The sequence below is a fragment of the Anas acuta genome, chromosome 14 (genome assembly GCF_963932015.1).
Source record: "Anas acuta chromosome 14, bAnaAcu1.1, whole genome shotgun sequence".
Taxonomy (NCBI): Eukaryota; Metazoa; Chordata; class Aves; order Anseriformes; family Anatidae; genus Anas; species Anas acuta.
In genome coordinates, this window is record NC_088992.1 from 2,993,344 (window position 1) to 3,008,148 (window position 14,805).

Genomic DNA, 14,805 nt, shown 5'->3' on the forward strand with positions numbered 1-14,805 from the left:
GCCAGGGGCGGGGGGGGCTGAGCCCCGCTGAGGGGAGCGTGCGCATGCGCGGTGTGAATCGGGGAGGGGGTGTGGGGGGGGTTGCGCATGCGCGCGCTGAGGTGGGGAGTGAGGGGCGGTTTCCCGCCTAGCGCCTGAGGGGATGGGGGGGGGCGGCCCTGAGGGGAGAGGCCCTGAGGGGATACAGGCATGGTGGGGGGCTTGTGGAGGCTCCCCCCGGCCAAACAGCCCTGACACCCATCGCTGTGTCCCCCTGGGACGCGGGGGTTTTGCTGGTGGTGGGTGCTCCCGGGGTGGTTGTCCTCAGTTTCCTCAGTTTAATCGCGAAACTGAAGTGTTGAGGCGGGGCTGGTGCTTGCTACGGTGCGTGTCTTGTCTTAAAAAATATAAATAAAGGGGTCTTGGGAAGGTCGTGTGGTTGTGGTGAGCATTTGGGAGAGGAAACGAGCGAGGTGCAGTGGAGGATTTCAGTAAAATACGAGGTGTTAGTGGTGGGCCTCAGGTACCTCAGTGTATTCGGACACTTATTTAAGTGAGAAATATTGGTAAGAGACAAGTAATAGGTAAGGAAAAAGGAGTGAAAGAAACGTAAATCTATTAAGTGAAATGGGCTACGTTTTTTATTGATTTGCATCCTAACTAGTAGGTGTACTAGTTAATGAAATATTTCCCTAAAATATCTTCAAAAATGCATGGAATGATCAGCTGGAAAAGGATCAATAAAGTAGGTCAAACTTTGGGCAAAATACACCCTGTTGAAAGTACCAAATCAGTGAGGGCTTTTCCCAGTTAATAAGTGTCCGTCCACTCTGACAGGGTTTGCCTCATAGGGACTCTAAATTGTTAAATTCTTTGCCTACTATTAAGCTAGTTAACAAATAATGAGCAAAGGGGAAGGAATGCTTGCTTTCGTCGATCAGTCTCGGTGCCTTGGTGTCATAGTGTCCTGATAGACCCGCGTGTTTGCACGCCCTGCCTCAGGTGTTTCATTTTTTCCCAGAACATCGTATTGCTTACATGGGTTTGCATCTTCAGGTGTTCCTACTTCTGTATTTAAAGTAGTGGAAGGAAAAGTGTAATTGAAACTTGAACTGAAAATTTGCAAAATTACTTTGTGATACGTTTTCCATAATACCCCCAAAATAACCTTGAACAAATAAAAGTGAAGAACATAAAGCAATAACGTCATCTCTTATGTAACTTGCCAAGTTAAAGTTTATTTTCTTCTAACTGTTTGGCATAGTAAGATGTTTTAAGACCGCATTTAGCTTTATGTTTTCTGTAGAGATAGTGGAATTCGTGGTGAAACTCAAATGGATTCTCCGAATTCCTCCTGGTCTCAACCTTACTTATGTTCCTGACTGCAAAAATGTGCTAATTACTGCTATTTTTCTATTTATTTCCCACAACGTTCAGAAGTATCTGAACCTACAATTTTGGTGCTCTATGCCTTGGTCTCAGGAGAAATAGATGTTTCAGCACCTTGTTAGAGGCTAGCTGTGATGCAGAACAAGGCGCTTTCTGCTATCAGGTGGTCCCTTGAGGCTGACGGGGACGTGTCCCTGGTCACAGTCCCACCCCTACACTATTCCGCTCCTGTTGCCAGCAAAAATGAGTGGTAGAAGAGCTGACCTAGTTCAAAGGGTATTTTTTCTGCATTGTATGCTTGGCTGCTTCAGTATGTAGGTGTAGGAGTGTTTGAGCAGGCACAGAGAGATGTGTGGGGTCAGAATCGTAGAAGGGAGCTCTGGGGATGGTCTGGCTGTGGGTGCACTGGGTACAGTCCTGGTGCTCAGAACAGGGTCAGGGCTGCATTGCCCACAGCAGGCTGTGCCCTCTGGAGTAGGACAGAGGGAGAGAGAAGAAATGAAACCTCCTCAGCAGCAGGAAACTATGAACTTGCTTTATTTCCTTATGGAACTATGACCAACGTCCTGTGACGTTTTACCTGATAGGTGTGGAGAAGGCATGGGCAACGTGGATGAGACAAGGTTCCTTACAGATAGCAATAGTGCTCACTGTTGTCATTAAAGCGCGTGTGATGGTTCCCAAACCTACCCTAGGTTCACAGGAGCCTCGTGTTAGAGTGCTCACTGAAAAAAGGAACCTTTTTATGTTTTCAAGACTCAGACATAGCTCCTAACAACACAAACCGTGCTTTAGGAGGGCTGGGGGTTGCAGCACTCTGTGCTTGCAGCTGGAGCTGTGCTATTGACTGGAAGAGAATTCAGGCAGCACAGGAACATTCTGTATTAATTATCTGGACATTTGCATAGAAGGAGAAAAATTTGGTTTCCATCTCTGTCCCCAACTAGTTCTATATTTTATCCTCATGCTGTTTCAAGTAGCCTAGAAACTGTATTTTGATCAGAAGTCAGATCTCTTTCCTTCCCCCTACTTGAGAGTCACAATCAATAGTTCAGCGAATCGTGGTTGCTTCTCTCTCCGATGGTTATCTGAGCCTTCAAAGGAAAGTGAAATAATGAAAGAATACCTGCTGCGTTGCACAAGCTGGGGGTTTGTCTGTGCTTCAGATACACAGACAGATTAAACCGAACTGTGAGATGGCAGCAATAATACTTAGTGAGTGAATACATGCCAGGCGTGTGCGCGTGTGTGGTTTGTAGCTAAGGAGAGCTGCTGGGTGGGGTTGCCACGATGACTCAAGGATCGACCGTGCTGCTGTAGGCAGGCCTGGTGTTTGAGTCAGTGACAAGTGCTTCATATTTGTGGCATTTCTTAAAAAGGTTAACTATTCGAGCTGGCTGTGATTCTCTTGTAGGTTATTGAATTTTTTTTTTGCAAAACCATCCATAGTGCCAAGTCATTGTGTAACAGTCCGAAATCAAGCTCAGATTCGTTGACAGGTACGTTAGCACTTGCAATCGTTTTGCCCATTCCTGCAGTAACACCAACCTTTCCCTGGGAGTAGAAGGGAGCCTGGTGTCCAAGCCATGCCGATTTATACCACATGGCATCATACAACAAGCGACCATAGTGTCGATCAGCCGTTGTAGGGTAAGCAACACGTACGTTGGTTTTCTTCATATTTATCTCCCCGTGAATATTTAACTAGTTCTGTTATCTGCCAACATACGTACGAAGTGCCTGTTGCTATGGTGTTCCAGTGCTAAATGTGGAATTAAAAGCCCGTGCTATGCCATCGAAAGGTGGCAACTCGTAACGTTGGGGCTCACTTCTTGGATTAATGCTTTTTTTGTAAGCAAAGGGTGTAGCGGTTGATACTTTGCTGTAGAAGTCAGCTGCCTTTGTGGACAAAGGGACTTTCCTGCTCAAGGGAAGCCAGAAACATACATTGTGTGTTCAGATACTGGCCACTTCCTGAGACAAAACACAGTATGTCTTGTGTCTCAGCTGTCCCTTCAGGTTAGAGAAATCTTGTGGTTGTTAGCAGAACGATTGCATAAGGTGGGAACTAGACAAAAAGGTAGGAACTAGACAAAAAGCTATTTATGTCAGCTATTTGTGTTACGTCAGCGTGAGCAAATATTATTTCTGTATATTTGACTCATTCCAGAGTCCAGATAGCGTGTGACAAAATCAGTGACATCACTAATAGTACTAATACCAGAGGCCTTCTATTACCAGAGGCCTACTCACTCGAAAAGTTCCTTTAAACGCTTTCTGTAAAGGGAGGAATCTCATTATTAATCACCTCATACACTACAAAGCATACTGAAATTTGCTAGTTCAAAGTTTGCTCTGGTGTTGTACAGAAAGTAGGAAGTTTATGGTCTTACTGAAAGAAGCTGTTACGAAGTGACTGCAAATATCATAGTCCAAAAAAAAAGCTAGGGCAGGGGTGCTCATTCATAAATTCTGGATTCTTGGTATTTTGAAAAACTAAAGAAATTCCAGAGGATTGGCCACCTGCCTCTATATTTTCAGAACTAAAAAGTATAAAGGGTGGTATTTTGACATTAACAGCAAGTCAAAAAAAAAAAAGTTGGTTAATTTAGAATAATTACAAAATAATAACAATCTAGTGGTTTTCCTAGCATATTTTTCTTATCATAGAATCACAGAATGGTTTGGGTTGGAAGGGACCTTAAAGATTTTCTCCTTAATTTTTCTTATCTCACCCATGTGAGGGATCAGCAGTACCTGCCTGACTTGCTTGGCTTTCAAACCACAAAAAACCTTTCAAATCCTGCATGTTTTAAGCAGAACAAAATTCTTATCGCGCACTCCTGGTGTTCTGTGTCCTGCTCTGTCCCATCCAACAGGTACAGCACCTCCTGTCTGTGCTGCACGTGCCCATGCTCTTACTCCGTTCTGTAAATGTGATGTGTCAAGGTAGCATTTTAAAATCTTGAGAGCTCTTTACAAATACTACCGCAGGCAGGACAAATGGCATCGCTGGTGTTGCCAGGTAGCCAGACACACAATTTCAGCCCCATTGAGGAAACAAACACTGAGGTTAAATGACTTGCCAAACGTGACAGGAGCATTTTGAGTCAAGAGAGTAGAGACTGCAGTTAAATAAATACTTTGGGATGTGCTTAAATTCCTTCCTTTTAAACCAAGAATGGAAACATCTGTGAAACGTTCTGCTTAGCTTGGGGCTTGCTGGTGCTGGTGTCGTGCTCGAATCAGTGTAGCTCACATTACAAGTACTTTCTTTGGAAATGCTCTCCTTGTGTTCAACGTTTTATTTCCATGAGGAATGTTTAGGCACTCGGGCCCACAACAAATTATTAATACATACAACCAGTTGTCTTGGAGATAACATGAAACAAGCTTTAGGAATCTGAAAAATGAAGATCTTTTAAGAAGTGCGCTTTTTTTTTTTTTTTTTTTAAAACCAAAATTGCAACATCATAGTGAGGGACTGCACTGCTCGCTTTTGTGAAGTCTCAAATGCAGTGCAATGTCTGATTTACGGGTAAAACCTCTGCAGGACGTATTTTATCTTCTTACCTTGGTGCACGGACTTACAGCAAAACGTAGTAACTAATGCAAAAGAAGGCAGCTGGCCTTCTCAGGAGGTAGTTGAGGAGGCTTTGGGTCTGTGATGATGATTGTTTTCTTTGGAATGAGGCTACAATCCTATGAAATGCCTGTAAGTCCAGGAGGACTGAGTCCCCTACCTGCAGACCTAAGGATACTAAGCCTAAACTCTCCGAGACTCTTTACCCACTCTTGTCATAACATTTCTGCTCTTTAACTGTGCCTGTGCAAAGTGCTGTTGCAATTCAGAAATACACAGTGCAGTTCAGCCAGCAGAAAGGACTCTAACCTCTTTTCTGGGACTGTTTTCTTGTCTGTCGTGTCCTGGAGCTCCTCTTACTCTTAAGAGAGGCAACACCTAAGTGATGTAGGCATTCTGTAGCCCATTTATCTGAATGAATGAGATTCTCTATTATAGCCATTGCATTTTTTTTTAACTTTTCTTTTCCTTCAGATTTCTACTCTTCAGTTAATACTACATCACAGTTCCTGTCCTGTTGACCTTCATCAGGGCCAAGAAACTGGAGACTTAAGCTATAACAAGACTGCAAAAAAAAGATCTGGAGCAAGAAGACGTGATGTATTCCTCTTTCACTTTTCTGCCAGGTAAATATGTGTTTTTTTCATAGCCCTTCCAGTATCTTGTAGCGAAGGAAGCACAAACCCAGTTGGGAAGAATTGTACCCACGACTTTTAGAAGCATGTTAATGTAATACCCATGTTGTTTAGAGATGCTACGGATGTCTCAAGTGACAAAATAAGTACATGTAACCTGCTAAAGAAGCCTTGGTTAAACTGCTGCCTTGCTACCCAGCTCAGCATCAGTTCCCAAGCTCAGCTCCTAGCAGTGCCGTGTCCTGGCTGCTGCTTTAAATGCTTCCTCTGAATAGAGAGACTGAGGAGGGAAAATTTCTTTTGAAATCTATTTGTGTAAGTGCTAAAGGACAAAGGAGAGCTGTGATATATTCACTGCATAGGAACATTTATTCTTAGATCATGACTTTGTTTCACTGGGGTTAACAAGTGTATTATTAGTAATAGCTAGTTACAAATAATAACCTGACCTTATTTTTAACCTAATACTGAATCAGATTTCATTGTGATACAATAGATTCACTGCTGTGCTTCGTTCTTTGAATATTATTGTTCAGAATTCCAGTGCCTTCCATCTTAGGTGTTAAAAATAAGTGGCAAGTTGGATAATTACTATTGTTCCAAGTCTCGTTGCAGCCTTACATAACAGTGTTCTCACCAAAAGCCTTATTTTAAGGGTGGAGTGGAAGAGCATGCTGTGGTAACCCGAAATTATTTGCACTGCTGGAGCTGCATTATGCAAAGCCTACTTAGAACTGTATCTCTTCTTTTTTAAGGCAATTTCGAAGGCCAGTTTAATATTCCTGAAAGCCAAGATGCACGGACTGACTCAGATTTGGCATTGTAAGGTCATGCGTTGTCAGCACGCCTCAGTCCTGAGCACAAGCATCCTTGGTAATCCTGCATTGCCCAAGCAGAAACTACTAGTCATGCCAACTCCCTGCCAGTCAAAATATTTGTGAGTTTAACAATGGTAAATACATAAACATGCAAAATGAAATAACAATGGTGAATGACTTGGAAAGAGAATATCCCCAGGTGGCTGGAGCTACACCTGATAAACCTGAGCTTCCTCATTATTAACACTGTGTTCTCAGCCTGTTGTGTCTCCAGGTTTCCTAGCTAAGACTAGTTACCCTTCTAGCCCTGAGCTGGGCCACCTTCCTCTACCCCTTTCCTCTTAATTTCCATGAAATTCCTGTGACTTGGGAAGGATAAAAAATGGAAAGGGGCACTGGTCAATCCTGAGAGCAAAACATCTCTCTCTTCAGCTCCAACAAACTCTCCAACTCCCCTGGTGATCACAGTAACAACAAACCCTCATCTCTTCTATTTGAGTAACGCATTTTATTTATTCCATCCTGTTTCTTTGCTTACTGTAAACTCCATCCTTGGTTGATGTTTTGTATTCCATCAAAGCTAGTATAGTTCATCTCCGCTATGCTTTTACCTGTGTGTAGCTTCCTTTCTTCCCCTTTTTCAGCCTCAGTTTATTAAATTTAGCCAAGTGATCCACAGCACCTTGTAAGGTCTGAGAACACCATTCTAATCTGAGAAGTTTTTCTCCCTGAAGCTGTGTGTAATGACAGTAAATAGTACATCATTACAAATTTTACTGATAAAAAGCTCTCAATTGAAGCTCTCAATTGAAGAACACAAATTGACTGTGAATTGCCCTGTTAATCTCACTGGTAGGTGGTAATGCCAAAACTCCTGGCATTTCAGCTGGAACTGGAGTCTTAGTGACAGAACATCCAGTTTTCTATTTGATATATGCAGCATTAGTGGTAACTGGTGAGTACATTCGCTAACAAAATAACCCCCTCCTCTTGTTAGCCTCAGAGTACACATGTCCAGTACATTTTATGGCATGTCTGTTGTACAGATGCTGCACGCGTGCAGCTGTTGGAAGCCCAAGCCAACAAATGCTGAAAGCCTTGCTAAAAGCTGGCCTGGGCTGCCCAAGTTCATGCTGTGCTTGAGCTGTGTTGGCTGAATAACTGACTGAATTTCCCTCATAGGCAGCAAGTGCATCCAAAAGCCGTCATTCTTACATTCAAAGGCAGAAGCTAGTACTAACTGTACTCGCTACTGTGGTACACAGAGATACACCCTCTGGAGTACGGATCTAGAACAAGCATAATATTAATTTGTGCGCTTCACTGGTGTGGTTTTCCTCCTTGGATTATGAACTGAAAAGATCAATGAAATTATGGCTGTTATTTTCATTGGAATAATGATTGCTCCGTAATTAAATAACAATATCAGGTGTGTTATCAGAGAGGAGAACTGGTTTCGGAAAACTGTCATTACCTTGAGCAATTAAATTTTTTAAATTCCATAATGAATGTATATGCAGGGTCTGTTACAATCGTGTTTGAACTCATTTGCACAGGACGAGAGAGAGGAATGTGCCACCTTCTCAAAGGGTGGCTTTCCTTCACAGAATCAGTGGTCCAATGCTTTGGACATTGCACAGGAAGTTTAATTTTGATTTCCATTTTACTCTCAAAAATAATCTTTCAAATATCTGTCTGAACTTCCTCAGAATAGTGTTTATTTCAGAAACATCGCCTTCCAGGGCACCTAAATTACAATATAAACTAGTCTCAACAGCGTACCAGTGTTTAATCTACCAGGCCTGTGTTGCAGTTGATTCTAGATGTAGCTCAACGTACATTTTCATAAGCTGCTCTCTCTGTCCTGACTGTAGTTACACTTCCCTTAAATAATGGCCTATATTACAAGGGAAAATAATTCATATTCATGCTTCTAGTAGTCAAAACAACTTCAATGGTGCAGCTACTGCTGTTCTAATTTTTTGGCAGCGTTCCATTGGAGACAGTAGGCAAATGTACCAAAATCTACCAAGAGTTACTCATGTATAGATAATAGAGCGAGCGAAAGAATTCCACAATAAAGGTGTGTACGTTGCAGTAGCCTTGAGATAGGGCTGACTTCTTTCGAAACAAGTTCTTCTGGTTTTATGTGACTATTTAATACACTTCTGTGTTCAAGAAAATAACTCTTGCTCGTACTCTGTACTGTGAAACCAGTATAGCAGGAGGCACCACGGGCTGGTGCACAGCTCAGGAGACAGGAGATATCTCTTGTATCTGCGTAAAAGATTTTCAACTCTCACTTCCCTGTCTCTGAAGTGTTACAGATACTACTACAGATTTTGCTAGTTGAGTAGTTTTGTTTTGTTTTGCTTTTAACTGAAATGCACTTTCTTCAAAGTGTGAAGTATCGTTAACAGGCAAGTCGTAAGTATTAGGTGAACAAACGCATTTTCTTATGAGTGTAAATGATACAAGCGAACAGGCTTCTGGGCAGTGCCGCTGAATGCAAATGCTTGCCTTTTGTTCATATGTTTTAAATGTAAATGCTTTCTACATTATCATCCAAAAGAAAAATATATATACACATACATATTCCTTTTAGAGAGGAAAGACTATGATGTTTTTTTTTTTAAAAAAAAAAAGGCAGAGTATCTGTAACGTCTTTCTATTTACTGTATTTCTATGCCTTCTTTTGCCCCAAAAGATTCTGCAGTGTTCAGTGGCTTGCAGGCACAAAGATAAATTAAATTAGCCTGAAAACCAGCTACATCTAAAATGAAAAGAGAACCACAATAAGATTTTTAGGTGCAAGAGTGACTAACCATTTGTCCACTTTAAACTACCAAGGCATATATTTGAAGTAGGAATGCTACCAGCAAAGCATAGTTTACTGTGGAGTGAAACCACGTCCAAACAGGTGCTAGCAGTCAGAGTATAACACTTACCTGTGGATCCAAATCAAATCAAGTCTTCTTTTTGTGATGAGATTGTGAATTGTACCTTTTTGTGTTTGTAATTAAGGGGTGGAACAGATGGCAAGGAATTAAAGAGCTGCATCCATTAAATTAACATAGAGAATGTTTCCACAGTATAATTTAATATAATAGGATTTTGCTTCAGTGAAATAAAACTATAGAGTCTGGTGCTTGGGAATGTTTACTATATGAGAAGCTTCACTGCTAAAAGATTTCACTGAGTCATGCTAAGAGCCTCTGCCAAATATCAATCATATGACCAACCCAATTAAAAAGGGTGTTTCTTCATGCCAATATATTTCACATGCCACCCTAAAGTGAGCCTTTTTTTGACAAATACACCTGTGGATTTTATGTAACACCAAAGGTGCACAATGCAGTCTCACTGCATAGGTTTGAAAAAGAGTAGATATTTACAAGCAGAAGCTGGCTGGTCTGGTATTAAGAATCAGGTTAAAAAAAAAAAAAAAAAGAATTGGGTTTGACATGATTTCAAAGGTAGAGTTAAGGCAGACAGTCCAAATCAAACATTGATGCTAACAGAAATCGATGAATGTTTTGCCAGTTCCAGGAATCAAGATGCTACTCTCTGGATGGCAATCAATTTCTAAAGTTCAGATCTGGAAAGTTTTCCATTTCAGTTGAGACAGGATTTTTAATTACTCTACTTAAGAAAGAAAAAAAAAAATCTGAAAGCAGAGGCATGGATTTTATAAGCAACAGTGGACACTAGTAGGTTTTCCTAAATCTCAGAAAATATTTATGCCTGGATATAAATATTTGAGTGAAACTTGTCTTAGCTACATTTGGGGAATCATGTCTTTTCTTCCTGAAATGCTTTTCTAAACCGTGGAAAGCTACAGCAAATGTTTTGTACTAACGATTCTTTAGTAAGCTCCAGCTGCAGATGCGTAGCATCTCCCACGCAGCTCCGCCATGGTGAGCAATCAATACATTGTCTTCTGCATAAAAAGGCTGGCCCTCTGGTAATCAGACAGTGGGATAGAGATGAAATCACTGTGGAAAATAGCACTGCAAAGAGCACAAAGGCTCTCAGTGGGCCTGCTGCAACCCTTCCTGCCACTAAAATACACTACAGATTAACCTGCCTCGGTGACTACTGAATAAGAAAGTTAAAGGCACAAGCACACATGCCATGGAAAGTTTGAATTGCCCTTCCTTTCAGTGCTCAGTGTGATCTGTAAAATCACTGTAATGCTGTGTGGGGATAATTGAGAGGTCACGGGGGATTACGTGGACATTTAGGTTTCATTCTGGCTTGAGTGCGTTCAGCTCCAGTGATATCAACAAAATTGTTTCCATCCTCAGTAATGCTGCATCTGCTTCTAAGACTTACTGGAATAATAACATATGTATTAAATGCACACATTTACCTTTTACTGAGATCACAGTTTTTCAAATTTTCAGTATTCAAATACTGAAACCTTATTTCTGACACAATGGAGCTTTTCCATGTGATGTATGGAAATGAAGAACAGGACAGATCAAAGCTGCAGAATGTAAAACATTCCAGCTCTCAGAACAACAGCAGAACGTTGCTTTTACAGCAGAGGGCTTCGTCAAGGAACCTAATACTTGGTGTTTTTATCTGCAGCTACTGCTGCATGAAACAAGGAGAATCGCTCCCATTTCCCCTGTTTCCTTTTGCCAGGAAAGGTAAACTGTGTCTGTATTTCTTCTCTAAGCTCTCAGTGGAGGAATGTCCCTTATGTTGGCTGCTTCTCACTTCTCTAATTACTAGCTCATGGTTCCTCCCCTTGGAAATGTAGGGTCCTTTTTGGAGAACCACTTGCAGTTGAAGAAGATGGTGTTGCTAACAGTTTCTCCTTTGGCATTGTGCTCTTCACACGGCAGTGGAACGCATTATGTGAGATAATTAGCAGCTGTATTCAAGTGACTCAAGGGAAGATCAGAGTTCTGAATTGGAGAGGATGATTGTGTATCTGATGTAATTTTATCTCATCACATATAAGCTTTCTGTGCAACAGGACAGAGAACAGAGTTAAACAATGAGTCCAAAATACTTATGCTAGGAGAACAACTATTTTGTTTCTACAACTGTTACAACTTTTCCTCCCTTAAATTTAAAGAATGCTGTTGAACAGAGGTTTCTGAAGAACAACTTTCACTGTCAGAGCTGTACCACCCCACAAACAGCATGGTAGGAAATCTGTGTGCAGCCCTTCAGAATAATGCTTGATACTCTTTGCCTAGCACAAATAACCCCTTTTTCTTAAAATTAACCTTTTTACTTGTAAGAGATACTTCAGCAGTTGAGCAACTGTGGCATGTTTTTTCAACATTCATTCATGTAGGCAAAAAAATAATTTAGATAATCAACTCCTCTGCAGAAAAACAAATATAAAACTTAAAAACTAATGGCAAAAAGAAAAAAGGAATGTTGGAGCTGCGTGGCTGGTCTAAATTCGCCAGATTCTCTTGCGTAGCCCGTGGCTGGTAGTGCTGCAATCTGGGCACGCCTTCAGCTGCAACAGTAAGCACGACAGGTATTCCTGCACGGTGGGGCTATTCCCAATTACTCACAAAAGCACTTTTTTTTTTTTTTTTACCCCAGTTTTGCTGCCTGTGTTAGGGTTTCCTATTTCAGTGGTGGTATATTTGCTAACTGGGCAGAGTGGCAGAAGTGTACAGCATACAAATAATTAACAATTTCCTGGGAGCAGAGCATTTAACAGCAGAGTTTAGTTGATTATCAGTTCTTCTCTGACTAGCCTTTTAAAACCTTCTTTTTCACACGCATGAACAACCTCAGCACATTTCTAGAAGAATTCAAATATCATTCTTTTACAGGGAAAACATCAGATTTCAATACCGGTTCTGGCTAGAGTTTCCCATCAGTAGCTCTCAGCACGCTTTGCACAAGTCAATACCACTTCACAGATGAGGAATCTGATGTGTTCAGCAATAGATTATTTGCCCCAAATCACCTCAGCCAGCAGCACAGAAAGGAAAGAACGCAATCTAGATGTCTTCTGGGCTAGTGTTAGATCCAGTTAGATGCCACTTTAAATGGAAATATATTTTATTTTTTATTCTCAGAGGATTTGCTAGCTCTGTCTCCCTTCCACACCTTATCCTGGAGCCTCAGAGATAGTGGTTTTCTTTCTGAGATCTTTCAAGTATTCTTCCATCTTCTGAGTCGGGATGCAGTGAGTGAAATCTGCTTTTCTCAGCTCCGACTCGAACCCATAGCTCATCTAAGCTTTTCCTGGATTTGCTTACATTAAGCTCCCATTTCCCTACTTGCTCTGAGCCCTCAAAATAAATTTTTAGATAGGATTATATGGGAAAACGCATTAGGAGGGGAAGAGATTTTAAAAATAGCCTAGCATCTAAATCTCAGTGTAATCTCTTAGAATTGACCCAGTATTTGAGCACAGGGCGTGGAGATGCACTGGCCCAGTGCTGTGAGGAAGAGCCGTGTGTGGCATCTACGTTTCATAAATGCTCACCAAGTTGTGAGCGATCTAAACTGCTGGTTACACCCGGCTGATGTCATTAAAGCTTTATCTGTAGTAGATCTGCTTTCTTCAGAGGGCCAGTGTGGTTTTTCACACCCACATGTGTACACTACGTACAATGAATCTGAGCTAATTCATAAAAAGAGCTGTTGCAGTTCACATCTGGCAGCCGGCACTTCATTAATCCTGCCGCACCACGGGCATCACTCCTGCACAAACAGCCCGGCAGCAAGTCACAGCCCAGAGAGCAAAATCAAAAGGGCCACGTGATTCTTATGGCTAACACATAATGCAAAATGAAATAAGAAGAAATTAAGGAGTGCCCAAATTATCCTAATTTGGATGGTGTGAATTTTTGTTCCCTTGAAATGTTACCTAAAACCCTGTTCATATTTCAAGATTTTATATAGCGAATGCTGAATTTAAATATCAACCATGCTATAAAGCCATAAAAGAAAATAAACATTTAACTTAAACACAAAAATAAGATTGTTTAATTTTAATACTGTCTTTTTTAGCATTCCAAGCTTTACATAGCTTTATTGAGCTTAGAGGGTTTGTACTTCTTTCTAGCAATGTCAGTGGCCACATGGAAAATGCAGCAGAAGAAAGCTAACAAAAAATCTAAAATATGTTACAATCAATAGGAAAAGTTATGCAGTAAGAATCATAATTGAATTATACACTAACAGGAGTGTGTAAAGCAGTGATTCAACAGAAACTGCATCTCCCAGAAAATACCGTATAGACAAGAGAGCTACAATAACATTTTCCGTGTATCCCCCATAGCACAGTTTCCATATAACCCAGACCCCTGTAAACATCAGTGAAGCAAGTGGAACAGCAGTTTGGCTTGCCTCTGCCAGGGATGTTTCCAGTGCCAGCTTCGTTTGCCACCTCTGCAGGTAACTCAGGCAGAGGATTCACAGCCAGCGACTGCCACTAATCATGGATACTGGCTGGCCTCCTGGATTGCACTCTGGTTACTCCTGCTCTTAATGAGTAACTGTTCATCCTTTGGCAGAACTACATCAATCAAAACACAAAAGGAAAAGAAAAACACAAAATATAAAATACCTCTTCTCTGTTAGTTTGGTTTGTAAGGTGTTTCTCTGAGTAGATTTTTCTTGCCACCAATGCATTTGCATGCTTTTCCTAACCTTGCACTATTACGAGGATTCTTCTTAAGTTATCTGTGTATACCACTCCCTGCAGCATGGCATTAATTCATAGTATATTCAGTTAATTTAGACATGAATATTGGAGAAACTTAATTAGAACATGTCTACAGTATCATAGCTATGAAATTACTTTTTTTTTTTTTTTCTTTAGATACTGAACAGGCAGAGGTGTTTGTATGGCATCCCAGCATGTAAAGCCACAACTGCAGCTTTATGAGCACACTGCCCTGCTTTGAGCAGCACCTCTTTTCCCTGTGCTGCTCACACCCGTCCCTTCCCAGGCTACTGTCTGGCCTGTGCCACCCCATCTTTGTCAGGCTGTCGTGAGGAAAAGGTTCCAAGTCCAAAATGCCCATCTTTGGTCAGGTTATTTTAGTCAAGTTCAAGTCCTTGACCGGGTTCACTGTGCAACCCCAAATGCAATTACGCTAACACAGCTTAAGACGTGCGACTGGAAACAGCATGACTTTGGGCTGCAAACACCAGCACTGCTGCCAAAAGAAACATTAATTAAGCTGTACAGAATATTTGTTTTGAAACAATTTTGAAGTAAAGTTTCAGAACCCTTGTAGATGAAATGTGTTTAGTTGTTAGGATAAAAGGCTACAGCCAAAGCTAAAAATGGCTTCTAATTATACAGAACAAACAGATACAAAATTAGACTCCATGAAGTAGAGTCTAAATATGTAATACAGTGAACATTTATATACTAGATATTTAATAATAAACAATACTAAAT

General features: G+C 41.1%; 1 long non-coding RNA gene across 1 annotated transcript; it reads left to right on the top strand.

The window, feature by feature from the left end:
• The first annotated feature begins 87 nt into the window (after positions 1-87).
• On the top strand, positions 88-11,770 carry LOC137864044 (uncharacterized). The gene is made up of 3 exons (XR_011101286.1): positions 88-363; positions 5,426-5,577; positions 6,342-11,770. It is a non-coding gene; the product is annotated as an uncharacterized lncRNA (long non-coding RNA).
• The last annotated feature ends 3,035 nt before the right edge of the window (positions 11,771-14,805 follow it).